Raw genomic sequence first — 16,178 nt, forward strand, 5'->3', positions numbered from 1 at the left:
TTGGTTAAGTGATAAGACCAAAGACTGACACTTCTGCTCTGTCTAACACTATGACACTGCTGCTTCTACTAATTCTGTGGGAATGAAGAGACGAGAAGTTGTAATTACAACATGACATTGTAACATAGTTTAGGTTTGCGCAGCATTTTGAGCTGTAGATTGTTCACTTTTTTCCAGCGTTTAAACTGTTTGTCAGCGTAGCGCAGTTACATCATTGTTCACACGTAACAGGATCTGCTGGTGTTCATAAGACGGGGGAAGAACGTGTTTTCCAAAATGTGCCAAGATGCTGCTTGTCTCAGCTGAAGTTATCTGGTTTCGCTGTCATGGTGGCTTGACTGTGTAACACAATTCGCTTGAAACCATTTCAGACAGCGCTTGAAACCATTTCAGACAGAAGACTGTTAAGTCTGGGTTGAAAATACAGCCATAACTGACTGAAAGAGTTTGACGAAGAATGTTTAAGATATTCAGTTGCTAACACCATGTGATTTTTTTTTTTAAGGTTCTAAATCATTTTCTAAATAAAAAAGCCCAACTTATGCTATTGAATTGTTATCAGCTGATTCACTGTATGCATATGTAAATTGGATCAGAGCTGGAGTGTCATATGGTTTAAATTAGTACTCAGTAAAGGTCTGCTAACCATGTTTGTTTTATTTTGTAACTTTCATGTTAATGCTTTTCTTGTGTATATAGATATATAAAAGGAGGGAAACTATTTTCTTACACATACTATGCAATATCTTTGTAAAACTGCAATATTACCAAAATTACAAAAGCTGTGCTTTTGTACTCTATTGGTTTACTTAAAACAAATCTTTTTTCTATTTAACGGATTGTCTGTCTTATAATTGTAGATAGCATATTATTCAAAAGCAGTACACTGTAACTAAGATTTTTTATTTTATTTTCCTTGGACTTTTTATGTTATGAAAATAATAGCAAGGTTTTGGAAGTTGGAAATTGGGGTTTTTTTGGAAAGATAGAACTTTTACAGCATGTAATTAACACAGTCAGTTTGAGATCTCTCCCGTACTACTTTCATTTGGTCTTAGTATTTTCATCTGGTGCTACTGTATAACCATAAATAAGTGTGACAGATAAAGAGAAACATATCAGAACTCATTTCAAGAATAACCAAATGGGAAACTTTTTAAGGGTGAGTAGACGATATAAGACAACTGATGAGGAATATTTAGTTTTTCTGCATATTTTTGAGAGATTTTTTTTGTTAGTATGCATTTCCTTACTTTGTCTAAATTAGCCATTGGTAATAACTGTTACTTGTTATTGAAATTTTTATCCTCACATAGAACATACTTGGATTTCTTTCTTTTGGGGGGGGGGAGACAAAACATACTCTGCATTTAGATGTAGTGTTTATGTAAAGAAAATCTGATTTTAAAACAGTATCGGCTTTATTTCTACAACGGCCTTAGCAAAGTTAAAATTAGGGCCCTCCATCTCATCTGCTGTAAAAGCCTGTTACACTAGTCAAGTCCATTTCTACTTTGCCAGAATAAGCATGAACCGTACGCTTATGTTTCGGCCACCCCAGTTTACCAAGCCACTTGATAATTACGCAGTCGTGTCAAAGGTCTCACGGAGATGCCACCACTGTGAGCAAATCCAAACTCCCTTGAAACTGGGCAGCCTCGATCCTGCCAACACCACAGCCTTGCCCAGAGCCCCGCGCAGGCCACAGCGCCGGCCGGCCGGCCAGCAGTGAGCATTTAGGGGGGTTGCTTGCACTGACCTCCTTGATGCCCTGCTACATTTCTGGCAATATCCACACTAGCCAGACAGCAGCTACTTGAATAAAGCCTACAAAAATTGTTATTTCTGTACAACGGCAACAGCTAGATCTGTATATAGTATAGATCTGCCGGTAGTATGGGTCCTTCAAAGTCCCAAGCATCTAATACACAATACCTGATAGAGCAAGAAAAATTACTCTTAGCCATTTGATTCATGTTTGGACTAGTCCAGTCCGATTAATCCTACAAGACACTAAAAGATAAATGGAAGGTTTAGTGAAAAAAACATTGTGTTGATTCAACATGGTCTCTATACTGAGACTAGAATATACCAATTCAAGCAGTGTGTCTAAAATAAGGTTTCCTCTGAAAATTTGAGCTCACCTTCAGATTATGTGTTTTGAATTGAAAAGTATTATTTGACCATTATACAATGCCTTTCTTATAAAGGCCATGACAAGGACACATGTTGCAATAGCCAAGGAGAAAGCATGTATTCTAAATCTGGTCTGATTAGAGTCAATATTACATATCCCACAGATAAGCCTAACCTACTTATTTGAGGAATAAGAAAGTTTCCCTTAGTTTTGGGAAAACTTAAATCACTAAGGGCAGTGGATCCTTTTAAGGAGTGTCCAGCCCCTCTCAAACTATAGAGTGTTTAAGCACTGAGGTCCATTTACATTAAAAAACTTGGCCTTTAGCTTAGCCAAGTTCATTTAATGCACAACTTGATCTGAGAAGAAAAGGTGCCTTTTCATCACATGTATACCTCCTTGTTTGCGAGACCTGTGAGGGAGAAGTTCAGCCTCCGGGATAACCCAGAGTGTATTACAGAATATGACTTACGCATTAGAGTATCACTCTTGAAGCCAAGGCAGTATGTTTCCCATGCTGTGTGGTATTTTGGGAGCTTGCATACAGTCATCCTTCACCACAACCTATTTCTCGGTATTCTGTTTCACAACTATTCTGAGAAGTCCTTTTTTTTTTTTTTTTTTTTTCTGTCTAGGTGTTGATTATTCAGTTTTCTTATCCCAAATTATACAGCAGTCAGTGAAAGTAAAATCCTACCCCTTGACCGCCACCCAGTCATACCTATTGAGCTGAGCTGCCGTTGTTCCCCTGCTTTCTTCCCAAATAACCAAAGAACAGACAACTGAAAGGATTTGGCTAAGTCTCTGTATCAGGCTCCGGGGTGACTTGCTGGAAGCTATACCAGCCGTGCACAGGCACCTTCTGTCAAAGAAAGAGGAAGATTATTTGCTTAGTGAAAACAGAGGTTATGTAAGAAGGAAAACAAATACAGGGAACTGCCCAAATTAGTTCACCCAGTGAAAGGTTTTGAACCGCGGGTGGGCGGCAAGCAGGGAGGGCCTCCGCGGGCGGCGCAGCGGGACGAGGCGGCGCGGCTGCCCGGCGGCGCCCGCGACCCTTCCCGGCCCTCGGCTCACTCCTGCGTGAGACGTGGCACGGAGAGCACCCTGGGCAGGCAAGATGCGGTGTTTTGTCTAACCTGCGTAGGGCTGGGCAGGACAGAGACATGTAGGTAGTAAATCCAAATCAGCCACGTTTCAACAGTACGTGGGAGAAATACAACTGAAAGGTGCATTTTTTGAAAAGATGGAATAGTCACTCAATTCCTCCCCAGGCTGAATACTGACTCAGAGAAACAGGCGGAAACGTGGGGGAGAGCATCAGTTTTACACCTTTCTAGCTGTAGAACTTTCTTTTTTTGACTCTTCTTGAAAACACCCTAGAAAGGAAAAAAGGAGTAACCTAGGTATAAATTTTATACTTGTCAAATAGAAGGTCACAGCAAGCTCTCTGTGTGTACATGTATCTGCATTTAGGACGGAGAGAGTTGAGGACAGTCCAGTACACTAGGGCGGATCCAGACGTTATTAAAGGCAACGGGAAACTCACATTCAATGGCTTTGGGTTAGGCTCTCAATCTCATTAAAAGCTTGTGCAAAAAATGATGTTTCATATTACTTGATATTTTATGTCATATTTCTAAAATTCATCATTAACATCAGCATAATTTTTCCTCTGAAAATTGTCCTTGCTTCTAGCTCCAGGTAGCACTTTGCCCTCCACACATGGAGAGCTCTGAACTGCTTATGCCAGCTTCGCTGGTTTGTCAAAACAGAACCAACAAAGTAGTTGTCGCAAGGTGAGACATAAAAGCAAATAGTAAAAAACCTACTGCCACTGCCTTTGCATATTTTGGCCCAGTTCTCCGCCCTCAGGCTTTTGGGGGATCATGGATTAAAGCTACATATATGTGTTGAAGATTGTGTCCTCCTCATGGCAGAAGAGTTGCAATGTTTCTGGAAGCAATAGAGCTGGTATTCCTGATGTCCCTAGTCAGGTCTAAAGAGCTCCAGCAGACTGCGTTCATTCCCTTCCTTTCTGCACGTTGAGTAAGTTGGGCAACTGATTCCTTATCGTTGCAGTTTGGGTTTGATTTCCATTCCAAAATCCCTCTTTTAAGTGTAAAGGGGAGAGAAAAATCTGATGCAACTACTAAACCTGACATCTATTCATTGTTGAAAGGAGATTACTGCTAGAGATAACTGCTACTGCTACTGCGGACTAAACTGCAGAGAGAGAAAAGGCACATACAACCAAAACGGCAAACAGAGAAAAGCATGGAAAGAAAATAAAGGCATGTGAAAAAGAGACAGAAAGCGATCCTAGAAAACGTTTACAGTTTAAAGGAGAAGATAATAATTCACTTTTTAAATTTCTCTTTACCTCTCCAGTCTTGTCAAATATATCATGCCCAAGGTACAGAAAGTAGAGACAAAGCTTCAGGAAACCAGTGATTCAGAAATCTCTTCCAAGACCAGAAACGTGCTGTTCACAAGACGAGGTGGTACAGGCAATACCACAAAGCCCGGCAGCATTGCTGCCCTGGCCGTGGTGAGAGGTCTGGCTATGGAAACAGAGAGGACAGACAGCCGCGCGAGCAAAGGCACAATCCTGCCGTTATTTATAATATCCTCGGGCCGTTATTTATAATGTACTTCAGACAGAGACAAGAGCTACTGGGGCATATAGTAATCTACAGCAGTGTAAATGGAAGCTAGCTGGAGCAACAGTTAGGACATGGAGACCAGTTAAGTATACCTCTATAGATTAAAAATTAACTTTTTTGAGATAAGGGTCTGGACTGTAACATATTGTCTTAATTTCTCTCAATTAGACTATTTTAACAGCACCGGGGAGCAAGCATTGACTTGTGTGATTCATTTCACAGCACAAGGAACACATATACATATATGTATAAATACACACATATACATATGTGTGTGTATGTGTATATAAAGTAAACCTGTTTAGAAATAGCAAAGGACATTACATTTCAGAAAGAACGGCAACCACCTCCTGGTAGATCCACCAGCTAAAGAACTGGACTGGTGAAAAGTTTTGTTCGCTTTTTCTTTTTAAACACAGAATACATTTATGTCTACCCACATTTCACAGTTTTAAAGCCCAGATGAGTCCTCGTTTTATATCATATTGTAAGGAAATTGTTTATAGCTCTAGTTATGAATTAATCATATACAGCGCAAATTTTACATAAGGGCATTTATTCTCTATGATAACTATTGCCACCTCCTCTTCATGTTTCCTAGCATAAACTGCTAGATTACAGTAGACCTACTAAAATTCTGATATATAAACTGTTGGTACTTCTAGTTTTCTTTGGGAAAGTCTAGGACACTGTACCAATCCTCTCCACAGTGCTGTGATAATAAACATCTCTTTTCATGCATGTTGGCATATACTTGTGAGCAAGTCACCTCATGATTAACCAGATTACTGGAGCTGCTTCCTAAAATGATTTGGTTATTTACCTCCGGTTTCCAAAATCTTGCATGGCTTTAATATAATGTCGGGTTTTTTTAGTTTTGTTTAACTATAGTACATTACATACTTTTTAGGAGATTTAAATTATATATCTAAACCACAAAACCTTATTAATGGCCATATGTTTCTGAGAACTGAAAGGGAAAAATACATTTTAATCATATTGTCTCACATTCTACAGAACAGTATCATTTCAGTTGATTCAGGCAATCCTTCCTATATATTTTTAGGAAACCTAACAAGCAAACATTCAATCAAATTTGACACTGTACAGTTTGCCTAAAAAATATCACTTCAGTTAGACTGTTGTGGTGACAAAGTATTTACATTCCAAATCAAAATTTCTACATGGTGTATTATTCCCTTTTAGAAGTATATAAATGTATTATCATGTTGTGAAGTATGACAAGTTAAGTTATATCAATTTTTAAATAAATGTAAATAAAAATCTTTAGTATAAAATTCACTGAAATGTGCACCTTCATTTTATTTAACTAATAACATCATTTGTCTAGAAGTTAAGCTACATGTAAATCTATGTACATCCTTTTCATATTTTATGTTGTTTGCTGTTGTCTTGTATATCCTTGAAAAAGTTTGTATGAGTGGGATATGGTTTTTGATGCTTGAGGTGTTTTTGTGTGCAGAGTTTGTATATTTTTGCTCTATTATTTAATGCAGTATCTGCTTATCCTTTGGATATATTTATCCTGAATGCTATTTTGTCACTACACTTCACATTTAGGTTAAGCTCCTGCAAAGCTCTAAATATGTATTTAACTATAAGCATGTGAGCCATTCCAGTGAACTTAATGGGACTTCTGAGGTTTAAAGTTAGGATGAAGATAAACTATTTTGCTGGATCGGTCTTCATAAATTAAGTAAAGCAATGCAGTTTCCTGCAGGGGTAAAAAATGCCATAAAATAATGAAGGTGAAAGACTCCCGAATATTCCACAGTGCTTCACTTTTGCTTGAGTAAAGCCATTCTGGAGAAGATATGTTAATCAATATTTCCCTTTGCAGATCTGTGTGATTTCTGTGCACCACTGTCTGTCTGCATCATACTCATTTTTATTTTTGATTTGAATTATGTCAGCATCTCTTATGTTCAAAGTGTTATGTGCAAGCCCTAAAAAAACCCTGCTGACTGTACATGAATATACTCTATAGTGTCATCAGTTGGCAAGGTGAATCTGTGTTTAAGTGCTTTGCATATACAGATCTTGAAATGATCTATATACTTGAGACAAGGATACAACCTCTTATCAGCATGTAGAGGGCAACAGCAGCTTGACTCCATAGTTTACCTGCTACACTGCAGTTTGCTCATCCTTGTGGTCTTGCGCTAAGCCTGTCCTCCCAGCTACATGGCATGGCGTGAACGCACATCACCAGGCAACGAGCACCCCTTCGCTCCATGTGCTGGGTTGAAGAAAATCAATTTCAGTTCTCAAAAGATGAAGGTAGTGCAGATGGCCACTGCATATTGCCAGCTGTTCCACAACACTGGCATCTTGGAGAAGGATTTAAAAAACAAACAAGAAATTGGTTTGTAAATTTTAGCAGGATACTGAGCTGCATCACTGCCCTATTTATTGTCATGGGACACAGAAGAGCTCAAAAAAAGGGAGGATGGAATTTTCTTCACACTTGCAATAATAAGTAATCACGGTATGGTGGAAGGGAAGAGGAAGTAAATACCAGGTTTCACATGTCCTCATGAAAATGTCAGCTGTGTAATATAAGATTTTGTATCAAGACAAAGATCTGGCTATCAGCTCTGTAAGAACCAACTGCTCTATCTGCCAGCTGTACTCTAGGGATAATAATTTTCCAAAAATATTTTGTTTATGTGTTTCCAATTATGGTAATTAGTCTGCTCATACCTTCTCTCTTTCTATCTTTTAGTCTTATGACTACTTAGGATTCTTTCTGTAAGAGTCTGTAGTGAATACTGCTATTGTAGAAGTTCTCCAGGTTAATGAATTACCTCCTCAAGTTTAACAGAAATAGCAAATGGAAGTAGTGCTTCATTTTATAAGCCAAGTCTAAAGATCCTGTCACAGTTCCAAGTCAAATTATCCTAATCACCCTCTGAATCAAATACATCATCACCTCAGATATTGCTTTGAGTAGGGTTTTTTTAACATTCCAACTAAACTTCTGTGAACCCTGGAGAAAACACACAATCAATGCACCTAGGTCAACTAATACCCTACTAGGTCAGATCAGTTTCTGACAGTGTCAACAGGTGATGGTAGTTAGGGACAGCATGTGAGCCTGGCCAAATTATGCAGTCCCTTCCCCACATATTCTCCCAGCATCCACAATTCTTATATTCTCTACCTTTTAGCATCTGTGTGTGTTGTCCATAAGTTTCTCTTTTTGAAGCTGCTGATACAGCTGCCTTTTGTGGCAGCAAGTTCCACAGGTTCATCACTTGCTGCTTAGAGAAAGGCTTTCTTTCACCTCTTTTAAACTGATCTTCAGATAATTTCACTGAGTGCCCTTAGGGATGAATAATAGGTGAAAAGGTCTGCAACCACCAACAGGTGGTGGTCTTATCCACCACCATCATGGTTCTGTAAAGGTTAAATGTATGCCCTGCAGCCTTCTCCAAAGGGTCTGCAAACTGAGGAGTCCCAATCTTCTCCTTATTTTCTTTGTAATATGCTCCAGAACTCTCAGATAAATCCCATCCAGTCCTGATCACTTACTAACATCTTTATTTATTTGCTCTAATACTTGTTGTACATTTACTTCCCAGTAATTTAACCCCTCTGACCTGTGTGCTACAGAGAATGGAGTAGGTGTGGGGATCTTCCCAGTACCATCAGCAGTAAAGGTCTTTTTCACCCTTGCTCCACAGGTGGATATCGCACATGCCAGTCGGCTGGCCTGGTTGGCAGTCTGATTTGTCTACTCTCTTTACTGTGACTGTGATGTTTATTCCCTCCTGGGCTTTCAGAGACACATTGAACATTAACCACGTCCTCTCAGGAGTCACATCAGTCTGCACCAGGTGCTCTTATGCACCTGTTGGCTTTCACCCAGCTCCTAGCATGAATACTCCTATACAACCTTTTTAATTTTCAGTACCAGCAGACTGGCCTTATTTTGATTAAAGTGCAGTCTTAATAGGACCACTGAGGGTTTTCTAAGTCTATTACTCTCAAAGCATTGGTGCAGAGGGTACGTGTGTTCCTAGAGCACTGTTCATCCCCCCTGACAACCAGGGTCATGCACACTCCAAGGTCTCAGAGCCTCTGCAGGTGTATGCAACCACCCTTCTCAAAGCATGGGAATCAAATCTAACTAGAAAGCAAAAAACCACAGTCTTAGAGCATTCAGTTGGGAGCTTTTGCCCTCTTTTGCCAAAACTGCACTAAAAACACACCACTGAAGCAGTCTTTTTAGTTTTGTTTGACACTTTTTATACTTTAGCAAAATCCACCTTTAAACAACTTCTGACCACAGTTCCTGCTTTCCTACTAATAACTTTTCTAATTTTAGTTTGCTTATCCTCATGTTCTTAAAAGGTTTATTGCAATAAAAATTATAAACTTAGAAGCTGTTATGTGTATTAACCTGACATATAAATTATGTTGCTATCTGATCTCTGGTCATTCTGCAAGCTAAGACTGAGACAAAATAGATTTTTTGCTGGAGGGAAAGGGAATTTTAAAAATATATTACATTTAGAGAATATTAGGGCCATTGAAGGAACATTAGAAAAAAATGTGTGTTCTGGGCAGCTTGCTGAACTTTTTTGTTTCCAAAGGCCTGACTATAAGCACCCATATCCTGATTGATCCAGTGCAATTTGTGGCCCTATCAATCTCGTGCACAATTGTTCTCCCTAAGTAACCTAGTGTCTCCCCACCAGTCCAGTGCAGGTTTCAACCCCTGACTAGTGCAGCTCATTTTCCTCTTGCCCAACCAGTCCTATAAAACTCAATATGGTTAAACTATGCCTAAAGACCTCAGGAGGCTCTACTGGGTGCTCATTTAACAATCAGTGGTAGAGTGGCTACAGCTGGTGGTTTCTTCCTCCAGCTAGACTTTTGATTTCCTGACTGCCTTCTGGATCAAGCTCCTGGTGCTAGCTTTTCTGCTGGCTTTTATGTTGTTATTGTTGAAGCTGACTTTGGAGGCTCTTGTGCTCTGTGTTGAGGTATGCTTCGTGCTGTTGGTGCTGTGGCTGTGTCACGAGTGGGGTAGTGCGGTGAGTACCGGCAGAGGGAAGGGGGTTGCTGCCTGCCAGTTGCTGCCTCCCTTGCGGGTGCCTTTCCAGGGTGGGGGCACTCCAGAGAGTCGACTAACTCCTAGCGGCAGCTCTCTGGGGATTCAGCGAGGTTAGCTGTGAGAAACCTTCTGCCCATTTTCCATCAAAAAAGTGTAGTAGAAAAACCACTGAATTTCCATAGAAAGCTTAATCATCCCAGAGTATGGTATTGTAACGCATTGATGAGTGTTTTCTGAATAGAAGAAACCTAAGCCATTCTCAAATATTTTTTCATTATTGGGCCCCCCCCTCAAAAGTGCTGTGCCCTCCCTTAACATTTGACTAAGGGCCTAGTCTTCTGAGTAGGTACCTAACCTTTTAACTGCTGGTAGGCAACAACCTTCAATAAGCTTTATGAGACTACTCACAGTCACTTAACAGCTAAGTGACTGTTATAAACATCAGTAACTGACTTTGTACTGCCTACAGGAGGAACTTTAACCTAATTCAGAGAACTAAAACAGTGTGCAGTTTTTAAGATCCTAAATATATTTCGACCTAATGCTTCCAGTTCTCATTGCAATGCCTTAGGTCTACAGGCTTCAAAGCTATTCTGAATGATATCTTTTAAATACTCAAAAAAAAAATAGGTGAAGCTAACAAATCTTCAGAAAACTGAATCACCACAAGCTTTAAAAGGGTGAACCTTGCTTTTCTAGTGGTGTCAACATGATACCTGCTAATATACTTTAAAAATAAAAAAAGAATGGATAGTAACAGTAAGAGCTGCTAATTTGCTAATTGAAAAATTACTAAGTAATGCCTTAACTGTGTATAGTATTTTTGGAACCCTGTTTTTAATATCCTATGTGACTAGTTCTTATAGAAAGCTATGATTTCTATTTCATGTTTGGCTAGGATAACTATTAGAAGGTGAAAGAAAATGATCATAAACTCTTGTCACAGTTTTTAAAAGCTTTTACTTTTCATAAGTGTATGTGCTTTTGTGTGTCTACTTTATAATTTTATACGAGAACCTTTGGCATTGTTTGTTTTCAGTCAATGATGAACAAACCTCAAGAGTTTAAGAGTTGAAGTATAATATGCAAGACTCTAGCGTTCAGATATGCTTTCATAATCTATCCTGACATGTTTGAGCATGTTATTTTTCTAGATTGAAGAAGACTTTTTTAATAACTTTTTGTTATTGGTATATTTAAAGGACATCTGCAGTAGTCCATTTTCCCTTTATCTATAAAATAATTTCATAAACCACTGGATTATTTCCTCATTGCAAGGAAAAATTTGTTGCTCAGAGAAAATGGAGGGGGTGGTAATCCAATCAACATGATCAGAACGCTGCCAGATCCAGTCAAAGGAAGCAAAATCCTGATCCAGTCAACTGAAGCAAAATTCAATAATATACTAACTGCGTGCATAAGTGTTTATGCCAGAGGCAACGGTTTATACTCAAATTCTCCCTACCGTTGCACATGCTTTTTTCTATAATTCTCCTGTTCATATATTTATTCTCTATAAGATTTACATACCCTTATTTGCAATATTAATGACTCCTACTTCAGTAATTAGGTATAAAAATTTACACTGTAGCACATATTCCATTGCATGTCAATGGTACTTCACATTTATGAACTTGGTAAGGGGCTCATAACTGCATTTAGCCTGACTATTTGTGAACTGTTTAAAGAGCTTCTCTTCAAATAAAGTTCAGAAATACATGTAGTATCACGGTTTATGCTCACCATTATCTATAAAATCTAATGTCTTTAGATGTTTCAAATTGTATTTTCAATAATTATGATGAGTAGATATTGAAAATATAGGAATTACAGCTTAACAGGTGTCAGCTAATACCATGCTTGAGTGCTGTAAATAGCCCAAGGAGTATATTCATGTCTAATTGTCTGCACTCCAGAGCACAACAGCTGCCACTTGTAGCAGATGCATCATCTGACTGATGAAATTCTCCGATGTGTCGACAGGCTCTTCTGGTGCAGCTGATTATATATGATCATATTTGGCATAGCTACATACCCTTAATAGACACTTTTATCATTGTTCACTGAACACTGGAATACTTCAGTCAGCTGTTTATTATGCCAGCTATAATGGACCATCAGCCAAGAATTTTCATTAAGATGGCTGTTTACTGGACTATGTAAAATGAATCGGTGACCTTAATGAACTAGTGTCCGCATGTCAAAATACACTACAGAGGATGGAAACAGCAGCCTTTGCAGGAAGTCTTTACATAGAGAATGAAGCCTTTCCCAGTCTTCAGAAGTAATCCCTCTAGGACAGGGCTAGCATGTAATTAGGTGGTCATTCTAGGAAACTGCACTGCTGTTACCTGTGTAGTCATATATATTAAGGTCTTAGTCCTACAGTGTGTTTTGTACTGGGTTTGTCTTGATATCCATGGAAAGCTCTTTGCAGCACGACCAGTTTCCCAGGCCTTTTGTATGTGGTGAGTATGCTTAGAGAGACAAGAAAGGGAAAAAAAGGAAAATATCAAAAAGGGAAAAACCATATCATTGGCATTAAGTCTAACAATTTTATTATTTCTTTAAAAGAGTATCCTGTGTCTACAGAAACAAATACTCTATGGAGGTGATTGAAGTATTGATTGATCTAGTGATTAAAGAGTACCAGAAGCTTTCTTGAGGATCAAGCTGAATGAAGCTTGGGAACAGGGTGAGAAATATTTGCCAACAGCTTTGGAAAGATTTGTAAAAATTAATATTCCTGCTAAGTTCCTATCTTTCTGACATATATCATGTTCATGTTCTTGACTTTCCCTGAATTGCCTATAATTTTCTACAGGAGCAATTAGAAGACATCTAACAATTCACCTAACATTAGTCTGACTCCTGCCCTCTTTCTTTTCCTTTCTCCCTTATTCCTCTATCTTTTTTCCAAAGCAAAAAGTTTCATTTTCATCATTGTAATGGAACTGCTAAATGTAAATATATCATGCAGCTACACCAACTAGCTTTTCTTGACATCTCGTTTTAATGGCAGAATTGCATCTTTAAAAAGTGGGTATATAATGTCCTCTTTGTAATACTTCCTGATCAGGTTTGTAAGGGTAAATCTATTAATGGAAGCTGCTACAAAACAAAATCCAAGTAATGGGCTGGGAAGTGATGAACCACCCATCTCTTTTCTTAATGCAGGAATAGAGAGACGAGGGAGGCTGCAACTGCTGTACAGGAAAGTATTACATTTTCTAAATAAGCAAATGATAGGAGAAGAAGGTAGGAAAGACAGGCTCTCGCACGATCTGATACCTCTGTTGCACTTTTCAGCATCCAGGAAGAAGCTTTCAGAGATTATTATTGTTCACTAGGTGTAAGCTGTGTGGGTTTATTTAGTTCTATTGACTTAACGAGTGGAACAAAAGGAAAAATAGAGTAAAGCCAAGACACTTTTTTTGTCTCTTAAAATAGTGCAGTAGAAGTTTTAGAAGGAAAAAGATCAAATCACTTTGAGTTGACAAGGTCAAAACGCTCTGAATTAAGAAATAATTGAATGATCATATTTGATACCAGAGTAATTTGGGGAAAATTGGTATCATTCTATGTCTTGGAACTGATGGTAGATAAGAGAGTAAGGTAATTGTTTGCAGCTGCCTCTGATAGGTGTTCAGAATAGAGCTCATGCCATGCAGAGTTTGGTTTCTTGATTCCCAGAGGCAGATTAAGGTATTCCCTTAAAATAAATAAAAGATAGGGGACAAAGACAGAACTTTTAATGTGAGCTGCTATAGAGGTTAAAAATAGGTAACAAAGCAGTGGGTTTTCAGAAGTAAGCTATTGAGAACTGATAAAGGTCTTCCAGCAGGAGAGGGAGTGATTAATTACAGGATGATGGCCTGCACTGTGTGAATTCTCAGATGACTTAAGCTAATAAAGTTGCAGTCTTATTAAGTCAGAAGCTTTTACATCTTGTTTATCCTAAAGGGCAGGGAGTCCTCTGCAGAACAGATGTAATACCAAGGCATCAGGATTGTGTGGGCTTCTGGAGCATACAACAGGATGCTGGACTGTGGTGATTTATTAGAATTAGTTAGGGAAGACTACCCTCTGTATGAGTAAATTTGAATAATCAAAGCAAGAGCTGATTCAAAGGTCATGTATTTCATCCATAGAGGTTGGCAGCATAACCTTAGTATGTGTGATATTTTGGACCTCAGTATTTCAGCCATATGGAGGTATGAAAAATCTCTTCTAAATGTTGCAAGATACGTTTCTGTACAAGGAATGTCAAATTCTTCCAAGGCTAGGAGGAAGGCCTTGGAGGGTCCATTGGGAAAGCACATATCCTGTATGGCCCTAGGCTTAGACTCTAGGTGGGAGGCATGTTTAGGTGCAGAAGATGAGTTTCTAGTCCTGGAATGACCCTGGCTAAAGTACATGCAGTTTCAAGGGAATTTCACATCTTAGGTGCATCAATGCAGAACACATGTTTTTCTGTCAGGCTGAGTTAAATTCACTTTAATTTAAAAAAATATTTCCCATGTTATAATAATTATCAAAATACTGGATTCATTAATGAAAGAGGAAAAGGGGTGCAAGTACATAGCTCACATTACAATGCATAGATACGACACCAACCCAAGGAGTATGCATATATACATAATTAAAGGAATCTGTGGGATATCAGATTCCAAGCAGTGAAAGAGGTGAATTACCAGTTCCTTGTATTAAATCTGTTCTTGCCATTACTTTAAACTTGGTGAAATTCTGCAGATTGCTCTTTATCCTGAATAAAAGCTTCCTAAGTGCTCAGAAAAATCTTCACTTGGGACTGCATTGTTCTCAGTCACTCAGTTTGCTTTGCTTTATTTGTTTTATCTAACAATGACAAGCACGCAAAATATTCAGATTCTACACACTAATTAATAAGAGGTAGAAAATCTCAAAACTTTGGTTTTATCTTAGCAGAACTGAATAAAGAGTTATCAGCTGCTCACAGAGTTGGTTGCAACTTGACATTCTTAGCCATAATGGGAATTCAAGCCACATCAATCAAATCAAGTTGTCCCTTGCTCAGAGGGGTTAGGCAAAAGAGTGTCTGACACCTGACATGACTGGGTATCTTCAATTCCCTTATCTAGGAACTGTATACTCACAGAAACTCTATTACCTTCTAATAACCTTAATGGCCTTTTGTGGTAGAAGAAAACAATAGAAATACTATTGCACTAAGCTTTTGCTGTTATGAAGAGACAAAGATTTTCTTCTTTTTCATATTCTGTACATTATGCAATCTGTCTCCTTGTAACAATGCTTACCCTTCACTTCTGAAATGGTTCAGAGTTATCAGTTCAAGCCTGTATGTAGACCATCAGTATGTGCATGTTGATGACAAATCTAGCTTGGGCATTGCTTGATGTTGAGTAACACTGAAACACGTTTTATGAAACATGAAATATGTTTTAATTTTTTTTGTGGCCAGTGTTTTTTTCCCTATTCCTTACACTCTGCTCTGTAAAGGTTTTTATTATGGTCTCTGTATTAGTGACTCCTAAAACTCCAGCTTTGCCTTTGGTCTTTCCTCTTTGCAGAGACCTAAGTATTCACCTGTCTCCTTGTTTCTTTACTAATGTCTAGTTGGTAAATCAAATTCAGTATATGGGAAATAGAACTTATCTTGAATATTCATCTTAATATCTGATGTCTTCACACCCTTCTTTAACATTACCATTCTTCTGCTTACCTGTGTACTGGTCACAGCCTCCCCATTATCTAAAACACAGCTGTCTTATTTTTCCCTCTCATATCATGTTCCTGCAAAATCTTTAACTTCTCAAAAGAAAAAACTCTCCTTCTCTTCATTCATCTTGCTCTCTTCAACTCTGTCAAAATGCTCCATTTTCCAATGAATGTCATCTTCAGCAATCTGACTGTTTCAGTACCCCTCTGTAATTTTGCCAACTTTTTTTTTTTTTTTTTGAGCCCTTTATCTTTCAAGCTCTTCATCCACTTTGTTTTCAGTGTCCATTTTCCCCTTGCATCCCTTCCCTTTCTATGCTTTACAATATAGAGAAAGCCCTCTTTGTTGAGAGACCTGCTCTGGTTTGTTGTTTCTGCTTCCAACTCCCAGGAACTTTTTTTTTTTTCATTTCAGATCTTATAGTGTCCCTGCTATATTAATATTTGAGAATTACCAAAATATGTTACTCAAAGTCATTAGATAGACCAGTAACTTAATTTCTGTGTGACTTCTTCCAAGGCAACTTCAGCTGCAGTTATGAAATGCTCCATCAGAACTATATGCTACTTAACT

Source organism: Dromaius novaehollandiae, chromosome 4, assembly GCF_036370855.1.
Source record: "Dromaius novaehollandiae isolate bDroNov1 chromosome 4, bDroNov1.hap1, whole genome shotgun sequence".
Taxonomy (NCBI): Eukaryota; Metazoa; Chordata; class Aves; order Casuariiformes; family Dromaiidae; genus Dromaius; species Dromaius novaehollandiae.